The 14,745-nt window shown below is 40.2% G+C and overlaps 1 protein-coding gene across 1 annotated transcript in view; it reads right to left on the reverse strand.

Annotated features, from left to right (window-relative positions):
• Positions 1–14,745, reverse strand: part of LOC145546142 (uncharacterized) — a 482,768-nt gene that overhangs the window by 341,857 nt on the left and 126,166 nt on the right. The gene's annotated exons all lie outside the window — the stretch shown is intronic.

Below are 14,745 nucleotides of genomic sequence, written 5' to 3' on the forward strand. Positions count from 1 at the left end.
GAGGAGAGTGAAAAAGTTGGCTTAAAGCTCAACGTTCAGAAAACTAAGATCATGTCATCTGGTCCCATCACATCATGGGAAATAGATGGGGAAACAGTGGAAACAGTGTCAGACTTTATTTTGGGGGACTCCAAAATCACTGCAGATGGTGATTGCAGCCATGAAGTTAAAGGATGCTTACTCCTTGGAAGGAAAGTTATGACCAACCTAGATAGCATATTAAAAAGCAGAGACATTATTTGCCAACAAAGGTCCATCTAGTCAAGGCTATGGTTTTTCCAGTAGTCATGTATGGATGTGAGAGCTGGACTATAAAGAAAGCTGAGCACAGAAGAATTGATGCTTTTGAACTGTGGTGTTGGAGAAGACTCTTGAGAGTCCCTTGCACTGCAAGGAGATCCAGCCAGTCCATCCTAAAGGAGAGCAGTCCTGGGTGTTCACTGAAAGTACTGATGTTGAAGCTGAAACTCCAATACTTTGGCCACCTCATGCGAAGAGTTGACTTATTGGAAAAGAATCTGATGCTGGGAAGGATTGGGGGCAGGAGGAGAAGGGGACGACAGACAATGAGATGGCTGGATGGCATCACCGACTCGATGGACATGGGTTTGGGTAAATTCCGGGAGTTGGTGATGGACAGGGAGACCTGGCGTGCTGCGATTCATGAGGTCGCAAAGAGTCGGACACGACTGAGCGACTCAACTGAACTGAACTGAACCCTGATAAGCATTTCTCTTCTCTCATTTCCATTTGTGGCAATCTGGGCAACAGCTTCTTTCTTTTTCAGTGCTGACCTACTGTTTGGTTGGAATCAGTCCCAGGGCTCTGGGCTCTAGAGATTGTTGTTAGACTATGAAGCATTATGGATCAGATCCAAGTGCTACAGCATATAATGGCTCTGGCCATTAAAAAAAAAAATCCAAACTGTTTTAGCTATTTTATGGAGTGCAGGAGATACCCAAAAGTTTATAACAAAGTTACCAAATACCAAAGGTTTTAAAACACAAAAATCATCCAAAAATTACTCATCTCCTCATAGACATAACTTGGTGTGTTGAATATTAAAACAGACATCTCACTCTTGAGTTTAAAGTTTTCTCCCAAGTTCCCACAATTATAATTTCAAACCAGTGAATGTTATTCAAACAGGGAAAGGCAGAATCTTTAACTTACTTCCATCCTGTGAGACTATTTATCACACTTTCCTCATATTCCTTTAGACCTACCTAAAATTTCCTTATTTACAAAGTCGTAGAGTCCCAGAAACACTTGAATTTATTCTGTCATGCACACACACTAACAAGTCATCCCAGGACTTAAAAAAGAATTTAAAGAGACAGAGAGAAACACAGTCCTTCCCCCTTATAAATCTTGCTCCTCTCCAGCATTTAAGAATGTCTTCCCAGAGATCATTCAGTTCAGTTCAGTCGCTCAGTCATGTCTCACTCTTTGAGACCCCATGGACAGCAGCATGCCAGGGTTCCCTGTCCATCACCAACGCCCAAAGCTTGCTCAAACTCATGTCCATCGATTCGGTGATGCCATCCAACTATCTCATCCTCTGTCGTCCCCTTCTCATGCCACCTTCAATCTTTCCCAGCATCAGGGTCTCTTCCAATGAGTCAGCTCTTTGCATCAGGTAGCCAAAGTATTGGAGTTTCAGCTTCAGCATCAGTCCTTCCAATGAACACCCAGGACTGATCTCCTTTAGGATGGACTGGTTGGATCTTCTTGCAGTCCAAGGGACTCTCAAGAGACTTCTCCAACACCACAGTTCAAATGCATCAATTCTTTGGCACTCAGTTTTCTTTATAGTCCAACTCTCACATCCATACATGACTACTGGAAAAACCATAGCTTTGACTAGATAGACCTTTGTTTGCAAAGTAATGTCTCTGCTTGTTAATATGCTCTCTAGGTTGGTCATAGCTTTTCTTCCAAGGAGCAAGCATCTTTTAATTTCATGGCTGCACTCACCATCTGCAGTGCTTTTGGAGCCCCCAAAAATAAAGTATCTCACTGTTTCCATTGTTTCGCCATCAATTTGCCATGAAGTGATGGGACTGGATGCCATGATCTTAGTTTTCTGAATGTTGAGCTTTAAGCCAACTTTTTCACTCTTGTCTTTTACTTTCATCAAGAGGCTCTTTAGTTCTTCTTCACTTTCTGCTATAAGAGTGGTGTCATCTGCGTATCTGACGTTAATGATATGTCTCCCTGCAATCTTGATCCCAGCTTGTGCTTCATCCAGCCCAGCATTTAACATGAGGTACTCTGGCTTCCCTGGTGGCTCAGAGAGTAAAGAATCTGCCTGCAATGCAGGAGACCTGGGTTCGACTCCTGGGTTAGGAAGATCCCCTGGAGAAGGAAATGGCAACCCACTCTAGCATTCTTGCCTGGAAAATCCCATGGACAGAGGAGCTACAGTACATGGGGTCGCAAAGAGTCAGACACAACTGACTGACTAACACACACTCTGCATATAAGTTAAATAAGCAGGGTGACAATATATAGCCTTGAGGTACTCCTTTCCCTATTTGCAACCAGTCTGTTGTTCCATGTCCAGTTCTAACTGTTGCTTCTTGACCTGCATACAGGTTTCTCAGGAGGCAGGCAAGGCGGTCTGGTACTCCCATCTCTTTAAGAATTTTCCACAGTTTGTTGTGATCCACAGAGTCAAAGGCTTTATCGTAGTCAATAAAGTAGAAGCAGATATTTTTCACTGGGGCAGAGCTATTGGGTTGCTACCTCAATGATCTCCTAGCAATTAGACATGCCTTCAGAAGCAGGACATTCATTACTTCTTCATCCTGCATTACAACCCTGAACAATGCCCTTTTTGATAAAGGCAGTGTTTCTAATATCCTGGTTAGATTCCAACCTCACCCTTCAAGTGGAGATCCACCTGGGTACCTTATAAATCTTGTTTAGAAAAATAAATCATGTTCTTGCTTTATGACCTGGGAAGTGTCAAGAATGGCTGGAGTATTTTCTTCATGTATCCTTCACCTAAAGATTACATCTTTTGCACAAAGATTTAACAAGAGCCACCCAGTTAGAATTATAGCTGATAGGATTAGCTAAGCATACTACACCCCAAAGACAAGAAGCAGCCGGATTACTGTACCACAGCTCACCTATTTGTAAGAGCTGATCTCTGAGTTTCGTATTCAGAGAAGGCTCAAAACCCTAAGGAACTCACACACCACTCATGTTGTTTTTATTCAGTCACTAAGCTGTGTCTGACTCTTTGCGACCTGATGGCCTATAGCACACCTCCCTGCCCCTCACTATCTCCTGGAGATTGCCCAAGTTCATTTCCATCGAGTCAGTGATGCCATCCAACCATGTCATCCCCTGTCCCCACCTTGTCTTCCTGCCTTCTGTCTTTCCTAGCATCAGGGTCTCTTCGAATGAGTTGGCTCTTCAAATCAGGCAGCCAAAGTAAAGGAGCTTCAACTTCAGCATCAGTCCTTCCAATGAATATGCAGAGTTGATTTCATTTAGGATGGACTGGTTTGATCTCCTTGCTGTCCAAGGGACTCTCAAGAGTCTTTTCCAGCACCACAATTTGAAAGCATCTGTTCTTCGGTATGCAGCCTTCTTTATGGTCCAACTCTCACACTGGTATCAAGCATCATTAAAAAAGAACTCCAAAGTGGCAATTAACAGCAAATGGATCTGAATAGACCTGGGAAGAACCAGGCCTATTTTCTCACTTCTGAATTCCAGCTAGCTAAACGTCAGTCCTGTGGGCCTAGTAACTGCTGGGAAGGAAGGGTTGAGGGACCCAATCAGGGGAGTTATTTCAGGCCCACATCTTTCCAATGCCCCAATCATCCTTCATGTTTCAAATATCTTTCTAAGGCTTCATACCCACCTGTAGTGGAAAATGCCTGATAATCTTGACATACAGTGTGTTCTATGATACTATTAATTCCTTAAAGCAGCTTGTTAAAGTACCTTAATTCTTTAAAAGGATTCATGTCAATGTATGGCAAAACAAATACAATATTGTAAAGTTAAAAAATAGAAAATAAACTAATTTAAAAAAATGGAAAAGAGACAAAGAGAAACACAACTATAAAATTCATCTTCAGAATATTTCAACAGCTACTGGTTAACTATAATATTCTATTAGTACTAAGATAAGGAAAAGATGAAAACAAACTGGAAATAAGCACATTTCAAGCTGATACAAATCCTAGCCCATTTAAAATTACAAATTAAAATTTAGATCTCCTATCTCTTTTTTAAAAAGCAATTTTGTCCCAGTCCCAACATAAGTTAAAACACTAAGCCACTTAAATTACAGTGGTGAAATCAAAGCTTTTGCACCATTCCAAGGAAACCCAGATATACCCTTAGAAAACTGTTTCTTTTTTGACCGTACAATGAATTTTAAACAGTCCAATATTTTGTTGTATCCTTTATCCTGATGGTGAGGGATGAGTTTGGGAGGGGTAGAGCCCTGGTTGGGAAATCTGTGAGTGAAGCATTTTTTCATGCCTCAATTAAAATGGTTAATTAGATACAACAGAGCCTAGATGCTACTTAGATGCTACACAATTGTATCAAGTCCTTAGTTTTGAGGAGAGTTCACTCCCATTTTAAATGATATTCGTTAGATTTTCCATTTGACAATGCTGAAACTCAAAAAGCTCAGGACAAAAAGAAAGCAAAAAACACTGACAATTTAGACATACCAGCAATTTTTCAAGGGCAAAGACTAAGACTCCTTCTCATACACATCAACATAAAACACTTTGGGGGGAGTTAGGAGAATTATCTGCTTATGATATCAACCCTAAAAATGTCTCTGTAACATCCTCATTGATAACTCTTCATCCACCAGTTTCTTACAACTAGCAGGGCCCAGTTCAGCAGCAACTACTGCTGTCTATAGGAAATTAAACCAAACTGTCTATAGGAAATTATGCAAGTTTCTCTTCCTAAAAAGGGCTTCCCTGATAACTCAGTGGTAAAGAATCCACCTGCCAATGCAGGAGACCCAGGTAACATGGGTTGGATCCCTGAGTCAGGAAGATCCCCTGGAGTATGAAACAGCAACCCACTCCAGTATTCTTGCCTGGAGAATCCCATGAACAGAGGAGCCTGGCAAGTTACAGACCATGGGATCCCTAAAGAGTCAGACACAACTAAGCATGCACACACAACAGCCTCTTCCTAACAACAGCCACCAAAAAGAGGTAGAGAAAAAAATCTTAGACCAGAAGAACTGGGTCACAGGATGAGAGAGACACCACTCTCTTCAATATCATTAACTCTTGATTTTTAAGGAAAAATGGTTCCCATTCGGCCTAAGAGAGTTTCTTAAATGTGACCTACATTGAAGCGTAATTATCTTTCTTTCCCAGTTGGCAAACATACACTGCATAACCTTGTTATAAAATCCCATAATTAATACAGTTTTGAATGTTAAGAGCCAAATTATCTGACCTAAAATTTAGTAAGGCATGTAATAGTTGAAGACAATCAGAAGAGTCTGACTCTACCTTAGCTCTGCCCCTGATGTTTTGAAACAATAGCTTTTCCTTTGTGCAACATGACTTATTTTATCAGTGGAGATTATCCAGCAGTTCACTGGGAGGAGACGTTGGGAATGCAACATCCTTAACAAATGTTCAGGAATAGTTTTAAATATTATTTTAAAAGTACAACCAAGAGTAGAACTAAAACATAATGCATGAAGCTTTATGAGTGTAGGAATTTATTCTGTAGGCAGATTACATTATTTATTTACGCTGTTGTATTTACTGGGTTTCACTAAGTGGTATCTAAGAGACAGTCTGTCTTCATAGAAAAGAAATGAAAGGTTTGGGTCTAAGTACCAGGCCAGCACTCACCAGATCTTACGCTTATCACTCAAATCCATTCCTCATCTATAAAATGGGATCACGGCAATACCTGTTACACAGTGTTGATTTAAAGAACAAATGTAATCAGTTGAAATAATTGGTACATCAAAAGATTAAACAAATGTTCAACTTGTTATTCTACCTTCACGCATTAAGAAAATAGCCAGGGAAATGACATGCGCCAAAAGACATCTTAAATATGTCCATTGAAAACCCATGTTTACAAATGGCGTGGGCTGTAAGTGAATACTGAATATGCATTTAGAAGTTTCAGACGATAAAATTACACATTCAAAAATTAACATGGACTTCCAGATAAAGATGACAGAGTGTGCACATGTATTTATGTTCTTTTCCATCCAGAAGCCCATTAAAATGTCAGTGAAGAATGCAAGTAGGTATAAACTCATGAGATAAGAATAAATAGTGGTCTTTAGCTGACAGAAGACTTAAATTTTTGGAAGATGACAAGTAGATGGAGATATGCTAACAGATGAAAGGCATATATCTGTAAAGAAGTGAGCTTACAGTAAAATAAAAGGGAAGTAGGTGGTGTAGCAAGAGAGATGGAGATAAGCTATCCAGAAGAACCATTGAGATGCTCAGAATTCTGAAAATTCAGATGCACTAGGGGTTGGCATGACACATAAGACTGAAAAATAGGGGAAATCGATTAAAATTCTATTTATGACACAGCTGATTTCATTACTGTGTAAATCAGAAACCCAGGCATGGTGTTTGCCTTACTTGGAAATATGAACAGAAAACCAAAGACTCCCACACATTTAAATAAATCCCTAACATGAAATATTCTGACCAAAACAAGCAAACGGGAAATACTGATTCCAAAATAAAAAGAGATAATGTGAAGAACAGAAATTTTTATAGAAACACTAACATCTTTAGAAAGATTGAAGAATACATTGCATCCGTAAGACAAGAACAATATACTATGAAAAAAGAACAAACAGATTAAGAAGGAAACTTGATTTAAAGAATATGATTGTCAAAGGTAAAAGAAATTTTAAAATACAGAATTGAGAAATTCTCCCAGAAAATGAACTTTTAAAAGGCAAAAGGATTAAATCAGGAGGACTAATAGACAATTAATAGGAATTATGGAAAGTAAGTAGCAAAAATGGGAGGGAGAAAAAAATGGAAGGGATTAATATAGGGGAATTTTGGATAGCTGAAAGACTAAACATTTCAGATTGGAACAGCCCACCAGTGACTGTAAAAAAGCCTTTATTGATAACTTTTCCTGAAAGAAAAAAAAAGCAGATCATCAAAGAATGAGAATGAAGCAGGCACAAAACTTCACATCAGCAATACAGATGACCAAGAAAAAGAAACACTGCCTTTAAAATTCTGTGGAATTTCATATTTTCTGTATCTAATTAAATTATTACTCAAGTGTGAACTTAAATCCCACTTGCAGGTGCTGATTTTCACACATTCAAAGAATCAAAAAGGTTGCATCTCACATATCCTTTCTTAGTAATTTTGATCAGTATGTACTGCATCAAAAAGAAGTCCATGAAGAAAGCAAAAGATTCACATTCCAGAAATGAGGAAACAAAGAAAAATAACACCAAGATGATTCCTGTTAGCCAGCCTACATAACAAGTACTGATTAAGGGTAGCAAGATGAAGAGCTTCAAAAGAAAGTAGTTTCTGGAGAAACTTAAAAAAAAAAAAATCCAAACACGAGAAAGGCAAGTACTGCAGAAAAAAAGAAAAAGACAATTAGAAACTCCAGAAAAATTAAAAATTGTGAAAGAAGTATAATAATAATATACTATGTGATACTGTAATAAACAAGATTGAGTCTCAATATAAGCACTATTTATCGGTTTACAATTTTAGAATCAACCTATAGACAAAGATGGTAGAATGATGATGAGAGGCAAATGTTAATAGTCTTGATATTGTAGAGATACAGATTACAAGAGGTACAGGGAAGGAGGAGTCGGAGAGAAGAACTGCAAAGACAGGGACACAAAATAAACTGTCTCTTGTTAAAAGAATAAGCATCTCACTTAAAGTTGCAAAAGGAGTAAGTATTGTATCTAGAAGTGCATAGGTAACCAATAAAGATCTAAAGTCCAGATATGACTAAAGGAGGTATTGAATGACTTAATCAAGTTACATTCTCATGTATCAGCATAGAAAGACAATACATAATACCTGAAACTAATAACCCAAGATTTAGCAGTATAAGAACATTGCTTAAAGATATGAAGGTAAATAACCAAAAGAACCCATTATAAAAGTTAAAAGTTGTATCTGAAAAGAGACTGAAGATAAGAAAGAGTAGACAGAGAACTACTGCTTTTTAGTGCAAGGGTTTTTATCTTTTTTGCTGTTATTATCATGTGTGGTTTTTGTTTCAATAAAAATGTTTAAATTATTAATGTAAAAATACAAACATAGAAATTTTACTAAGAAATGTGTGACCCACTATTAACCACAAATTGATCAAAGTTATGTAAATATTAAGGGATAAAGTCTTCTACAATATTTTTAATTATATTTAATGCTGAGCTTGATTTTAGAGTGGGGAGATGCTCACTTTATTTTAATAAACAGGCGCTAACCCACCCTCAAGTGTTCCAAACCCAGCAAGATGTAAAGTATCTTCAAATATACCTCCATTTGGAGACATCTGTGCTCATTGATTTACAATGTGCACAGGCTGCCTGATTATTTTATTATGTCATTTGCTACTGCAGGAATTATTCATTATCATTCACCAGTAAGCTGAGAACACGTGGGGCTGATATCTTGATTCAGAACTCTAAACCTAAAAGGGATAAAAGTACTTGGTAAATTTAGAAGCAGATTCTACTCTATAACCATGAACCTTCTTCATCTACCTTTCATAGACATTTATCACCAGAACTACAGGTCCATTTTGCATATGTCCTTTGTGAGCAGCAGAGAACAAAGGGAATTTCCTGCAAAACGATGCTGAAACATGATCGTTGCTGTCTATTATCGTGCCAGAACTTGCCTATTGAATATTGTCCCTGACTATTATTCAGAAATTGTTTCTTTGGATGAGTAAGACAAAGATGGGAAGTCCACTTAAATGCTCAAACAGTACCCTCTGCTGGTTGAGTCTGAGCTGAAGATTTGATTTGTAACAGGGCTTAGTCACACTGACAACATGAGGAAAGAAGAAAAGAATGGAAGTCAAGGCAAACACCAAAATCAACTAATTTTAGTTACATATAAGGAAACTGACACTGAGGCATCATATCACATGTATGACGCATATGTGCCTTATTAAATCCTTTGCTCTTGCAAAAAATAAGTATTAATGAGGGATGTTGGGTATTATATCCAAATTCTCTGCTTTACAAAATGATTCATCACAAGTTCCCTCAGTGAGTTTCTCTAGTGTTCCGAATGTGTGGCGTGATTTACACTCTGACTGCGGGAATGCGTTAATTGTATAAAGTAGAGTGATTTCTTGTATCACAGCCCAGGACTCTTAAACCACACCAGAAATGTCTGCATTACTTGACATGTTTATAAATGTTTAGGAAAAGTTCAGAATTAATTTGTGCTGTCTTGCTAAGGAGCAGTGGTTTGGAGATGGCAAGTTGAATTTATCTGACCAAGGAAGGAATGAGTAACATATATTTCTGGGACAAGGGCTATCTTATGATCTATCATGCTTAATATAGGAGAAATGCTTAATAAATTGATCAGCAATTAAAAACAGGTACTGTCCTACATTTAGAAATGTAGACCAGCATTTTTTATATCTGTGACTAAAAATCAATTTATATTCAGCTCTTCATACCTATCATGGTGGGGGGTTCACAGTGTCTAAGGCATGTCTTAGTCTCACTAAGCATTTGCAGTTGACAAGAAAGTCGACACATTTTAGGCCATTAACGTGGTACATACTACTGGCCTTTATTCTGTTTCCACCAAAATAGGAGTGGGAGGGGGACTTCAGTGCCCACATTTACCAAGAAATACGGTACATGCTGAGTTTGAGGGAAAGCACATGGTTCTCTTGGTCTAACTTTCATTTATTATTTATTATCAAGACAGGGGTACAAAGAAAGAATTCTCCAGTATAAGAACGGCAACAGTGCAAACATGATGACAGACTGTGACTGAAGCTTGCTGCAGCACTGGGGAGACAAGAATGAGCAGAAGACTGGTGAAATGGAGAGTGTGTGCCCCACCTAAACTGGTCACACACTCAGTGCTTGTCACTGCTGCCATGAAGCCCTGAGGGCCAAGGGTTGTCAGACCTTCTGCTTTTTTGAAAGGAGCTTGAAGTCAGAATATTTATGCAACATTTCCTCTTGAAGGCTCAAAATTTTCCAGAAGAGTCGGTGAGCCAAAACAAACATCTACAAACTAAATTTATCCCCTAGGCCAGCAGCGTCTAGTGACCACAGACTAAAAGTTCTTTCCTTCTGTTTCAGGCCTTTGCACATGCCCATCATTCTGCCAGGAATTCTCTTCTCCCAGGTCCCTTCCCTTCCTCCCAGTTAACTACACTCATCCTTCTGGTATTTACTCAGTCACCATTGCTTCCAAAAAGTTTTTCCTGATCTGCTAAACTAGGTTAGGTCCCCTTGTTATGTACTCATCCATCTTTCTGTGCCTTTCCATCATAGCACATAGCATAGTTTGTTGTTAGATGCTCATTTGTGTAATTATTTGATTTTTTTCCTCCTCCACCATGATGGCAGAAGCCATGCTTCTTTTGTTTAGGAGCCTATTGCCCATCCTAAAATAAGCAGTGGTAAGTAGTTGCTGAATAAACAGGTAATGACTTTAAAGTAATTCTTCATAGGTGCACCTATAACTGCTCATCTACAGTTAATACCACATGATCCCTTAGATTCTGGCTTTGGAGACAGAAAGGTCTGGATTTGAACCTCCAAGGAGTTCATTGGTTGTCTGTGTGATGTAGTTGGTGAATCTTTGTGAGTCTGTTTCTCATTTATAAAGTGGAACCTCTTAGGTTTGTGCAGAGGACTAAAGATAGATAATTCATACATTATACAGTACAAACACATAGTGCTCAAAAAATGTTAATTATTATTATTACTACTAATACTAATAGTCTACTCATGCTCCAGTTCCAGTTCAGTCACTCACTCATGTCTGACTCTTTGCGACCCTATGAATCGCAGCACACCAGGCCTCCCTATCCATCACCAATTCCCGGAGTCTACCCAAACCCATTTCCATCGAGTCGGTGATGCCATCCAGCCATCTCATCCTCTGTCATCCCCTTCTTCTCCTGCCCCCAATCCTTCCCAGCATCAGGGTCTTTTCCAATGAGTCAACTCTTCGTGTGAGGTGGCCCAAGTATTGGAGTTTCAGCTTCAACATCAGTCCTTCCAATGAACACCCAGGACTGATCTTCTTTAGGATGGACTGGTTGGATCTTCTTGCAGTCCAAGGGACTCTCAAGAGTCTTCTCCAACACCATATTTCTTTTTTTTTTTTTTTTTTTTAATAAATTTATTTATTTTAGTTGGGGGCTAATTACTTTACAATATTGTAATAGTTTTTGCCATACATTGACATGAATCAGCCATGGGTTTACATGTGTTCCCCTTCCCGGACCCCCCACCCACCTCCCTCCCCATCCCATCCTTCTGGATCATCCCATTGCCCCGGCCCTGAGCCCTTGTCACATGCATCGAACATGGAATGGTGCTCTGTTTCACATATGACAATACACATGTCTCAATGCCATTCTCCCAGAACGTCCCACCCTCACCTTCTCCCTCAGAGTCCATAAAATTGTTCCATGCATCTGTGTCTCTTATTCTGTCTCGCATATAGGGTTATCGTTACCATCTTTCAAATTCCATATATATGCATTAGTATACTGTATTGTTGTTTTTCTTTCTGGCTTACTTCACTCTGTATAATGGGCTCCAGTTTCATCCATCTCAGTAGAACCGATTCAAATGTATTTTTTTTAATGGCTGAGTAATATTCCATTGTGTATATGTACCACAGCTTCCTTATCCATTCGTCTGCTGATGGACATCTAGGTTGCTTCCATGTCCTGGCTATTGTAAACAGTGCTGCGATGAACATTGGGGTACACGCGTCTCTTTCAATTCTGGTTTCCTCGGTGTATATGCCCAGCAGTGGGATTGCTGGGTCATATGGCAGTTCTATTCCCAGTTTTTTAAGGAATCTCCACACTGTTCTCCATAGTGGCTGTACTAGTTTGCATTCCCACCAACAGTGTAAGAGGGTTCCCTTTTCTCCACACCCTCTCCAGCATTTATTGCTTGTAGACTTTTGGATAGCAGCCATTCTGACTGGTGTGAAATGATACCTCATTGAGGTTTTGACACCATATTTCAAAAGCATCAGTTCTTTGGTGCTCAGCTTTCTTCACTGTCCAACTCTCACATCCATACATGACTACTGGAATTCTCCCTAGGCAAAGTGGTGAAAGTCACTCAGTCGTGTCCGACTCTTTGCGACCCCATGGACTATACAGTCCATGGAATTCTCCAGGCCAAAATACTGGAGAGGGTAGCCATTCCCTTCTCCAGGGGATTATCCCAACCCAGAGACTGAAGCCAAGTCTCCCACATTGCAGGTGGTTTCTTTACCAGCTGAGCCACAAGGAAAGCCCAGGCACAGCGGTGAGGGTTTGGCAAGTCTGAGGTCAATTATAGGTCAATTTCTGTGCCTTTGGCCTCTGAACAGCACCAGCTCCCCTTCCACACCACCCCCAGCCCCTGTCCCTGCAGCAACAACAGCATTGTCCCACCAAACAAGCTAATCAGTATTTAGAGAAATCAGGCCTGGAAGAGGTCTTACAATATAATATCTTGACCATCAGTGCTTTTTTTTTAGTCAGAAAGACTTATTCACCACTGATCTTTCTAGATTATGTAGCTGATCTTAATCAACCCCTTAAGGATGCTTGATATGTATCTCAGGCACATCTGCCAGGGATGAGTTATGAACTTAAGATGGATCAATGGATATTTTATTCCTGGGGTAGGACACATGATCCTTGATTTAGGATATCTGGCAGGCAGAAATCATGGTGTGTGTCATGGAAAGCAGGTAAGATTGGAGCCAGAGTCACTTGGATTCACATTTTTGTCATTTTGGTCCAGCTCTGTGATCTTGGCCAGGTCCTTAGGCCTCCTCTGTAAAACTAACCTCATAATACCTGCTTAGAGCATTGTTCTGAAGATTAAAGATAATATGTGGCAAAGAGTCTGGCATGGAAGAGGTGCTCAGTGAATGACAGTTATGTAACAAAAGGGAATCAAAGCATTAAACACATGCTCCACCACAATCTCCCTAAAATAAAATTCTACTTAATATACACAAGATAGAACAGACCACAACAGGCTGCACCGTACTCTGTAAACCATGGGGTTTCAAACATATAGTGGCAGAAATAGCACAATCTTTGGGAAGTTATGGATAAATTGGGCCACAAATCTGTCATGAACAGCTCTTCATCCTCTACTTTCACAGAAAATCAGGGAGAAATCTGAGCCCACGGAGAGTGCTTCCCTGGAAGGTTGGCTGGGAAACCAGCAGTCTCTAGTCACTGTCCCACCACAACCCCTGTTTCCAGCATTTGCCTTCCAAGGTCAAGCTGATCTGCCGCGTCCTGTGACTCAGTTCTACATCACTTGTAACAAAATGTCCATGAGTTTTGCCCTTCATTTATTTATTTTCTTTTTACTATCTTACACTAATCTCCTTGGCTTTTAGTCTCCCCTACAAATTGAGCCCAATATGGATTATCATTACTTCCTACTCTGAGATTCTGTGGCAGCTTCGGCCTACATGGTGGTGCTCCCCAAGTCTGACCTTCTACCTGCTCATCCTCCTAAGAACACAGCATCATTGTCTGATTTATCTTTGTTTTCCCAGCAGCTGGTACTTAGAAGGTGCTGGTTGTTGTTCAGTTGCTTAGTCATGCCTGACTCTTTGTGATTCCATGGACTGCAGCACGTCAGGCTTCCCTGTCCTTGACTATCTCCCGGAGTTTGCTCAAACTCATGTCCATTGCAGTCAGTGATGCTATCCAACCAACCATCCACAAAAGAAACTAACTGGCTGATTTAAGCAAGAAAGGAATGTATTCAAAGGAGGCTCAGTAGTTTCCTGCAACACTAGGAAGCCTGAAGATTCAAATTCTAGATCTCTGTGGCTAGAAACCAAGGCCCCAAACAGCACCCAGCGTTCATCAGCAAAACACTTCTTCCCTCTTCCTCTGCTCCTTGGTAACAGCCTGCCTTCAGGGGAGCTGGGAAAGTGGATATCTGGCATTTTCAGCTTCTCACATGAGAGATGGCCTCCAGCCCAGCAAGACTTAAAAGGTAAAGAATTCCTACATAGGATAAGGTTCAAATGCAGGGCAGCCAAAATTAGAATACGGCGAATCATGACTGCAGCAACTACTTAGCATTGACTTTTTAGCACTCAGAACACACCAATTATCAGCGTGTTTAGGTTTTCTTACTGCTCACTACAGCACCAGAAAATAACATGCGCGCTACCTGTTTACTAAAATAAATGAGCAACGAATCTAACGCCATGTAGTCTCGGCCTGGGTTCCCACAACATCCACACTGATTCTTCCTTTGTCCTGAACTTCGGAAGTGGCTCAGTTCCCACAGTGCAGACGCCCAGACCCGCCAGCTGTGTGCACAGCAGCCACACTCAGCCTGGCTGGCCCCAGCCTGGGGTGGCCCAGCCACCCCTCTGGTTCGGTAGTCTCTTCTCCGTCATTCCCTTGCCCTTTGGACTTGATGACTGCCTTTGACTCACTTACTTTTTGACCCTGGGCTCTTTGAAGTGTTCCTCAACAAGGGTACAGGACAAT

This window comes from Giraffa tippelskirchi, chromosome 4 (genome assembly GCF_054371585.1).
Source record: "Giraffa tippelskirchi isolate mGirTip1 chromosome 4, T2T-mGirTip1v1.2.pri, whole genome shotgun sequence".
NCBI classification, from domain to species: Eukaryota; Metazoa; Chordata; class Mammalia; order Artiodactyla; family Giraffidae; genus Giraffa; species Giraffa tippelskirchi.